This window comes from Rattus norvegicus, chromosome 7 (genome assembly GCF_036323735.1).
Source record: "Rattus norvegicus strain BN/NHsdMcwi chromosome 7, GRCr8, whole genome shotgun sequence".
NCBI lineage: Eukaryota > Metazoa > Chordata > Mammalia > Rodentia > Muridae > Rattus > Rattus norvegicus.
Window position 1 is genome coordinate 39967172 of NC_086025.1, and position 9981 is coordinate 39977152.

Consider the following 9981-nt stretch of genomic DNA (forward strand, 5'->3'; position numbering starts at 1 on the left):
GGCTACTCTACCAAGTCCTGTGCCACCTTTGCTCCATTATGTCTTGCAGGCAGGACAAATTGTAGCTCAAAGGTTTTGAGGGTGGGTGGTGTTTTGGTTTCTCTTTTGGTACCCTGCAGAGTATCTTCCCTCTGACACTAAAAATAATGATGAAGGCTCCATGTAGGCACCAACTGAATTTCTCCACGTTTAATAAGTTGTGTGGATATTGTCCTTGGAAATAGGGCCCATTATCAGTTTGCAGAGAGCAACCCATTGGCTTAATAACATCTTGGATCGTTTGGAGATGTTCATGGGATTCCTCTTGACAAATAAACTCAATTGAATGCAACCCAATCTCACCAATGGAAGCATCCTTAGAGAGAGAGAGAGAGAGAGAGAGAGAGAGAGAGAGAGAGAGAGAGAGAGAAAGAGAGAGCCGGTTGAAGCTCCCTACCCTCATTATTAGGAGACCTTATTAGAATCACTTTTATATATTTTACAAAATTTTCAGTGCACCAGGTTTTTTTTCTCTTTTTTCTTTTTTCTTTTTTTCGGAGCTGGGAACCGAACCCAGGGCCTTGTGCTTGCTAGGCAAGCGCTCTGCCACTGAGCTAAATCCCCAACCCCTGCACCAGGTTTTCATATTCTCCATCAAGTGTCCCTTAATTTCAGTTGTCTCTTCCTTTATTGTCTCCCTCTTCTCTTTTTCCTTTCTCTCTCCCCACCTGATTCTTCCATTTCTCTCCCATTTTCTCTCAGTGCAACTGTAAAATCTATTCTACTTCTACTTCCCAGGCAGATCTATATGTTTATTCTTTGCCTTTCCTCTGGATTTATGGACTATAGCTTGATTATCATTTACTTGATGGATAATATCCATGTACTAACGCATACATACCATGTTTATCTTTCTGGGTCTGTGTCACCTCATTGTAAATGACTTTTGCTGCAAATGTCATGCTGTCAATTTTTTTAACAGATGGGGTACTCCATTGTGTAAATGTACCAAATTTTCTTTCCTTCTGTTCCTCCGATGAGGGATACCTAGGTTGTTTCCTGTTTCTGGCTAATATGAATAACTCAGCAATAAACATAGTTGAACAGTGTCCTTGTGGTAGGATTGAATGTCCTTTGGGTTTATTCGTAAGACTGGTATAGCTAGATCTTGAACTAGATCAATTCCCAACCTTCTGGGGAAATGTTACACTGACTTTTTATAGTGGTGGGGAATCTTTGCACTCTCACCAGCAATGGAGGGGTTTTCCCTATGCTCGATATCTTCACCAGATATTTTCTATTACTGGAGGCTATTATGAAAGATTTTGTTTCCCTGATTTCTTTCTCTGTCCATTTGTAATTACCATATTGGCAGGTTCTTCCTTAGATCTCTGGACTTTACAGTTTCTGATTCCTGGACATTTGGGCGGTGTTAGGCATGAGTTGCCTCAAGTTAAACCAGATATTGTTTGGCCACTCCCATAACATCTTCATGACCCATTGCCCAGTGGGGCACATCTGGCAGGCAGTACAGATTGTATATTGATGGTTTTGTGGCTGAGTTGCTGTCCAGGTTTCTCTTTTGGTAGTCTGCAAAGTATCTTCCTGCAAGAAAGATACTAGAATGAATGTGTAAAGGCCCCATGCAGGCACCTGCTTAGCCTCTCTACGTTTAATGGACTGTGCACCTGAGGTTGTCAACAATGGGGTGCTACTGTTAGGTTTCTGAGAGCTACCCTCTGCCTTAGCACCAACCTGGGTTATTTGGGCATCTCTATGGGATCCCCTCAGTCAAAAAATTTACTAAGTGAAACCCCTATCCACAACTTGAAGCCTTACTTAACTACAAGAGATGGTCAGTTCAGAATCCATGTCTTTTATTTCTAGAAGTCCTCACTAGGGTCGCCCTCATAGATTCTCAGAATTATCCACTGAGTTAGGTTCCAAGATCACCCCCATGTACTCCTCAATTTTTAAAGTATGTCTGTTGCTACGTCTCTTTTTTTCATTTCTAATTTTGTTTATTTATTTAATGTATCTTTCTCTAGCTTTTAGTTAATTTAAATAAGTGTCAATTTTATTTATTTTTCTGAAAGAAGCATTTTGTTGTCTGATAATGTTTGTTTTTATTTTACTGATTTCAGGCCTGAGTTTCCTTATGTCTTGCTATATACTCGTTTTGGCTGTAATTTTTTACTTTCAGTTCTTAAACTTCCCAGTGTTTATATGAGATCTCTCTTTGTCTCTGACTTACTCTGACTCTGACTTTGTCTCTCTCTGTCTCTCTGTCTTTCTCTCTCTCCTAATGTAGACACTAAGTATTGCACACTTACCTCTTAGAAACGCCATCATTGAGTCCTAATAGTTTGGGTATGTTCTATATGTATTTTAACCCATTTCTAAAAATTCTTTAATTTATTTCCTTGTTTCTGTTTGAATCCATTAAGGTGCTCCATTTACTGGAGTTTGTAAGAATTCTGTTGTTGATATCCATATTTAATCCTAGGTGATCAGATAAAATACAAAGTATTATTTCAATTTTTATATCAGTGGAGACTTCCTTTATGTTTGAGTATGAAGTCAAGCTTGGAGAACATTCTAAGAGATTTATACAAGTTACATTCTTTTGTATTTGGCCGAAATACTCTGGGAATATCTGTTAGTTACATTTGGTTTATAATGTAGGTTTGATCAGGTATACTTCTCTGTTTAGTTTTTGTCTGGAAGACCTGTCTATAGGCAAGATTATTAAAATCTCCTACTATCGTTATGTAATGGCCATTATGTAATTCAAGCTGTAGTAGAGTTCTTTCATCAACTTGGGTGCCCTTGTTTTTTGGTACATAGCTATTAAGTATTGCATGTCTTTTTGGTGGCTTTTTTCTTTGAGGAACACATAGTGTCCTTCTCTATCACTTCCAATTAGTTTTTGGATTGATATCTATTTCTTCAGATATTAAAATGGCTACAACGGCTTGCTTCTGAGTCCATTTATTTGAGGTATCTTTGTGAATCTTATTATCCTAAAGTGAATTCTATCTTTGATGTTGCAGTGTATTTCTGGATACAATAGAAGGATAGATCCAGTTTGCACACCCTGTCTGCTATTCTGTGTCTTTTTATTCGGGGATTGAGACCGTTGGTACTGAGAAATATCAATCAGCATATTTGTTTCCATGATGCATGCCTATGGGAATGCCTGCTTTTGTTGGAGACTGGAATAATGAAATGAGTGGAGTGAAGGGAAGTTGGAAGAAAATGTCTATGGAAGGATCCATTGGAGATGGAGTTCAGAGAAGAAGGCGAGACCACAGTAGGTCTTAGGTTAAAAATGTAGGAATAAAACTAGGGGATTAGATTTGGAGGACAGGTGCTACAGGTGTAATCAGCCTATTTTCCTATTGGGGGTGTCCTGAGAGTTTCCAGGGAATATCTGCTACAATCAGGTGCCAGGATAAAGCAAATAGTGCGGGCAAGGATTCTTGGAGCGGGTCTAGCAGGGTTTGTTAGAGAGGAAGGTAGAGGGAAAGATTAGAGACATCATAGCATCTGTTACAGCTCTTGGCTAAGACTGGTAGCCTGGACTTCGAAGGTTGAAGGGAGAGGTGAAGATCTGTAGTTAACCTACCTGCTTCTCTGGATGTACTGCAAAAAGTATATTTTTTAAATAGAGCATGGAACCAACATTGATTCTGTAAGGACCAATAAATAAATAAATAAATAAATAAATAAATAAATAAATAAATAAATAAATAAATGTACCCTTAGTAATGACATGTTTAAAATCCTCTAGCCCAAACAATTATTGAGTTTCCATGTATCTTAGCTCAAATCTTGGGAGTTTTACAAAAAATATTAAAGTTTTAAATAGCATTTAAAATAATTTTTTCAGGGAATAACCATTGATAGGAAGGAGGCTTGCAGAAGGAATTTTTCACTCTAAGCATCTTACTCACAGAAAGAAAATCTAAAGGCAGCTCCACCCTGAATACATGAACAAACACTCTGTAAAGATGGACAACACCAACAATATGTTTCTGGATTGCTGAAGTAATTTCATCACCAATTGGTTGGCCTTATATTTGTATTGGCTGATTATCCAGAGAGTTATTTATTCTCAGAAAAGAATGGACTTTTGATTTTTAACATATTTTTTACTTCAATTTGGAAAATATGGAAAATAATATGATGAGATTATATTTTGAAACAGTTATTTTCATTATTCACAATATATTTATATAGTAAGTTAACGATATTGGAGCAACAACGATAGCCACAATGCATGCAGAGAACATTCTTTTCCTCTCAAAAAAGTAAACAACTAAAGATCGTTTTTGTCATAGGACCCAAACTCTTTTAGTACACAAGAGAACATGCATATTTTCTCCAGTCAGTTTTTACACTGATACCATTTTTTTCACTATCTCTCCTCACCTCTGAGGTCCTCAGAAAATTTGCATTGCTTCAGGCAGACAATGCCTATAATGTGTCAAAATGAAGGGCCTGAATGAGAAAGCTGGGATTTAAAAATCTGTTTTTACACAACAGCAAAGTGACTGCTGATGGTAGAGCTATAGCCACAGAACAGCATATTTCTCAACTCTTATCAGGTACTTATTGCAGTACATGTCAAGACTACAGTAGGACTAAGTGTATAGAATAAGAAACATCCATGTTCTAAGATCTGAATGAGATATCTTTATCACAGCCTTCCAATTGAGCCTCAGAAATTTATGTAGAAGAGGAAGTAAACAATTATAAGAACCAGAGGTACTGAATGAGTAAACAAACAAAAGACCAAACAAACAAACAGCTGTACATCTGCTATACATGTGTGGGGAAGCCTAGATCCAACACATGTATGAACTATGGTTGATAATTCAGTCCAGGGAATAGGTTAATTGATTCTGTTGCTCTTCCTGTGAAGTTCCTATCCCCTTTGGGACTGCAATCCTTCTATTCTTCCATAAAAGTCCCAAAGCTCCATCATCAGTTCGGCTGTGGGTGAATGTCTGTGTCTGATTCAAAGGATAGCCATGCTAGACTCCTGTCTACAAACATAACAGAGAATCATTCTTAGTGCCAGGGATTGGTGCTGCTCTATGGGAAAGATCTCAAGTTGGGTCATTTATTGGTTGGCCATTCCCATGCAACTTCATCTTCATGTGGGTCCTGAACAAATGGATCAGGGGCTCTCCCAAATGCTGCTGCCTATATGTGGGATATATTCTTCAAGCTGGACTGCTTTGTCTGGCCTCAGTGGTAGAGGAAGCTCCTTGTCTTGCAGAGATTTGAAATTCCAGGACGGAAGAGTACCCATGGGAGCTGGACCAACTCAGAGGAGAATGGGAAAGGATATGGGGGAAGGATTGTGGTAAAGGGTGCCAGGAGGGGGCAGTGAGTAGGATACAGAGTGAATAATGCTCCAAATGCAAGGGAACCAACACTCATAAAAGAGACTTTGCTAAAGCTCAAAACACGCATTGAACCTCACACAATAATAGTGGGAGACTTCAACACCCCAGTCTCACCAATCGACAGGTCATTGAAACAAAAACTCAACAGAGACACATTGAAATTAACAGAAATTATGAGCCAAGTGGATTTAACAGATATCTACAGAATGTTTCACCACAAAACAAGAGAATATAGCTTCATCTCAGCACTTCATGGAAACTTCTCCAAAACTGACTATATAATCAAACACAAAAGAAGCTTTAACAGACACAAGTATATTGAAATAATCCTATGCATTCCATCAGATCACCACAGATGAAATCTGGAGTTCAATAACAATAAAAAAATAAGCAGAAAGCCCACATACTCATGGAAAGTGAACAACTCTGTTCAATGATAACTTGGGGAGGGAAGAAATAATGAAAGAAATAAAAGACTTTATAGAATTCAATGAAAATGAAGACATAGCATACCCAAACTTACGGGACACAATGAAAGCAGTGTTAGGAAAATTCATAGCACTAACTGCCTTCATAAAGGAATTGGATAGACCCCACACTAGCAACTTAAGAGCACACCTGAAAGTTCTAGAACAGAAAGAAGCAAACATGCCCAAGATGAATAGATGAAAGAAAATAGTCAAATTCTGGGATAAAATCAAACAAATCAAAAAAAGAGAATAATACAAAGAAACAACAAAAATCAAGGGCTGATTCGTTGAGAAAATTAATAATATAGATAAACCCTTTGCCAAAGTAGCTAAAGAACACAAAGACAGTAGCCAAATTAGCAAAATCAGAAATGAAAAGAGAAACATAACAGAAACGGAAGAAATTTAAAACAAAAAAGTCATCAGATCCTACTGTAAAAGTATACTGAACAAAACTGAAAAATATAGATGAAGTGGATGATTTTCTAGACAGATACTATGTACCAAAGTTAAATCAAGATCAGGTAAACTATTAGAAAAGTCCCATAACCCATAAGAAAATAGAAATAGTCACTAAAAACCTCCTAATCAAAAAAAAAAAAAAAAAAAAGCCCAGGGCCAGATGGGCCAGATTGTTTTAGTGCAGAATTCTACCAGACCTTCAAAGAAGAGCTAATACCAATACTTCTCAAACTATTTCACAAAATACACTACACAATTCATTCTATGGAGCCACAGTTTCTCTGATACCTAAACCACACAAAGATCCAACAAAGAAAGAGAACTTCAGGCCAATATCACTTATTATATGAATGCAAAATATTCCATAAAATTCTCGCAAAGAGAATCCAAGAATACATCAAAACTATCATTCACTCTGATCAAGTAGGCTTCATCCCAGGGATACAGGGATAGTTCAATATATGAAAACCCATCAATAATATACTATAAAAACTAGTTCAAAAATGTCACATGTTCATCTCATTAGATGCTGAAAAAGTATTCAGCAAAATATAACAACTCTTCATGTTAAAACTCTTGGAGAGGAATTCATGTGTCATACAGAAATATAATCAAAGCAATATACAGGAAACCAACAGCCAACATAAAATTAAATAGAGAGAAGTTAGAAACAATTGCACTAAAATCAGGAAAAGAAAATGTTGCCTACTCTCTCCCTATTCAATATAGTTCTTGAAATTGTAGCAAGAGCAATTAGATAATAAAAATAGGTCAAAGGAATACAAATTGGAAACAAAGAAGTCAAGGTATCACTGTTTGGGGATGATATGATAGTATACATAAGCATCCCCAAAAACTCTATCACAGAAATCCTACAGCTGATAAGCAACTTTAGCATAGTGGCTGGATATAAGATTAATACAAACAAATTGGTAGCCTTCTTTTATACACAGGATAAACAGCCTGAGGAAAAAAATTAGAGAAAATACTATTCACAATGTCACAAATAATATAAAATATCTTGGTGTAAGTGAAACCAAACAAGTGAAATTTCTGTATAATAGGGCCTACCTGCAACTGAGACCGAAGCATTTATTTACACCCAACCATTGAACCTAAGTCAGGGACCATTATGATTGAATTAGGGGTAGGATTGAAGACTCTGAAAGGGAGAGCGATATTATAGAAGACAAGCAGTCTCAAAAAAACCAGACCACAGCCAGGGAGCTCCCAAAGACTGGGCCACCAACTAGGAGCATACAAGGGCCAGTCTGAGGCCTGTGTCACATATATGGCAGAGGTCTGCCTGGTCTGGCCTCACTGGACAAGTGTGCTTTATCCTGGAGAATCTTGAGGCCCCAGGGAAGGGGGATCCCTAGGGGTGGAGTACCTTCCCTCTAGGGGTGGGGGAAGGGGAAGAAAGAATGGGATGAAGAACTGTGGGAGGGGGTTGGAGGTGGGGGCAATGACTTGAATGTAAATAAATAAAATAAGTTAAATTTAAAAAAGAGAGAACATCAGATCCCTGAAGTAAGAAATCAAAAGAAGACTGCAGACATGGAAAGATCTCCCACACACATGGATTTGCAGGAATAACATAGTAAAAATGACCATCTTACCAAAAGCAATTTACAGATTCAATGCAATCCTCATCAAAATTACAACTTAATTTTTCACAGAACTGGAAAGAGCAATTCTCAGATTCGTATGAAATAACAACAACAATAATCAGGATAGTGGAAACAGTTTTCAACAGTTAAAGAACTTCTGGGGGTTATCACCATCCCTGACTTTAAGCTGTACAACAGAACAATAATGATAAAAACTCTATGGTATGGGTATAGAGACTGACAGGTCAATAAATTCAATAGACTTGAAGATCCTGAAATAAACCTACACACCTATGAACATTGATCTTTGATAAAGAAGCCAAAACAATCCAGAGGAAAAGAGAAATCATCTTCAACAAACAGTGCTGGTCTAACTGGTGGTCTGCCTTTAGAAGAATGCAAATTGATCCATATTTTTCACCTAGTAGATTTGTTTCTTAATTTATTAAATTCCAAATTAAAATTAGTGTTTGTGCATCCAAAATGATTGGGTCCCACCACTTAGCAGTTTTAAAAAGCAGTTCCTCTAGCAAAGGCAGCAAAATTCTGAATGTTCAAAAGAAACTAAAAGTTCAAAAGTATATGGAGGGACCCATGGCTCCAGCTGCATATGCAGCAAAGGATGGCATTGTCTGTCATCAATAGGAAGAGAAGCCCTCAGTCCTATGAGGGCTCATTTCCCAGGTGTAGGGGAATGCCAGGGTGTTGAGGTCTGAGTGGGTAAGTGGGAGTGGGAGCATCGTCCTGGAAGCAGGGGGAGGGGGATGGGAGATAGGAGAAGAGGGAAGGGGGATAACATTTGAAATGTAAATACATAAAATATCCAATAAAAAATAAAAAATAAAGTTCTCAAAGTTATCACATAATAGAGTTGTTGTGGTTGCTTTTTCATAGACCGGTGCTTAGAGTAAGATTCAATGATAACTTCCATTTTTCAAACACCTTCTGGGTGAGGGACTGGCTTATTCAGTTATGTGCATGCAGCACAAAGAAAGAGACCCAGTATCCACATGAAAAAGTTGAGTGTTCTGGTGCATTCCTGCAAGTACTGTGGAATCAGTGGCATGAAGTTCTTTGAGGTTTTCTGGGAGACAGTCTAATTGAGTCACTGAACACCATGTTCAGTGAGAGGAATATTAAAAATTAAGGTACAGGTGAGGAAGATGGCTCAACAATTGAGAGCACAGGCTACTCTTCCAGAGTTTGACTTGCAGCACTCACATGCCAGCCCACAACCATCTGTAACTCCAGTTCCTAGGAATCTGACATCAGTTGGTATCAACAAAAACTGTGGTACATGGCCATATATGCAGGCAAAGCACATATACACACAAAATGAAAATTTTAAAAATAACATGAGGCAGAGAGCACTTGATGAAAGGACTGAGCATCAAACTCTTATCTTTTTTTTTTTTTTCTTTCTTCTCTGGTCTCTTGTTTTTTTTTTTTTTTTTTTTTTATTAACTTGAGTATTTCTTATATACATTTCAAGTGTTATTCCCTTTCCCAGTTTCCGGGCAAAATCCCCCTCCCCCCTCCCCTTCCTTATGGGTGTTCCCCTCCCAACCCTCCCCCCATTGCCGCCCTCCCCCCATACTCTAGTTCACTGGGGGTTCAGTCTTAGCAGGACCCAGGGCTTCCCCTTCCACTGGTGCTCTTACTAGGATATTCATTGCTACCTATGGGGTCAGAGTCCAGGGTCAGTCCATATATAGTCTTTAGGTAGTGGCTTAGTCCCTGGAAGCTCTGGTTGCTTGACATTGTTGTACTTTTGGGGTCTCGAGCCCCTTCAAGCTCTTCCAGTTCTTTCTCTGATTCCTTCAACGGGGGACCTATTCTCAGCTCAGTGGTTTGCTGCTGGCATTCGCCTCTGTATTTGCTGTATTCTGGCTGTGTCTCTCAGGAGCGATCTACATCCGGCTCCTGTCGGTCTGCACTTCTTTGCTTCATCCATCTTGTCCAATTGGGTGGCTGTATATGTATGGGCCACCTGTGGGGCAGGCTCTGAATGGGTGTTCCTTCAGTCTCTGTTTTAATCTTTGC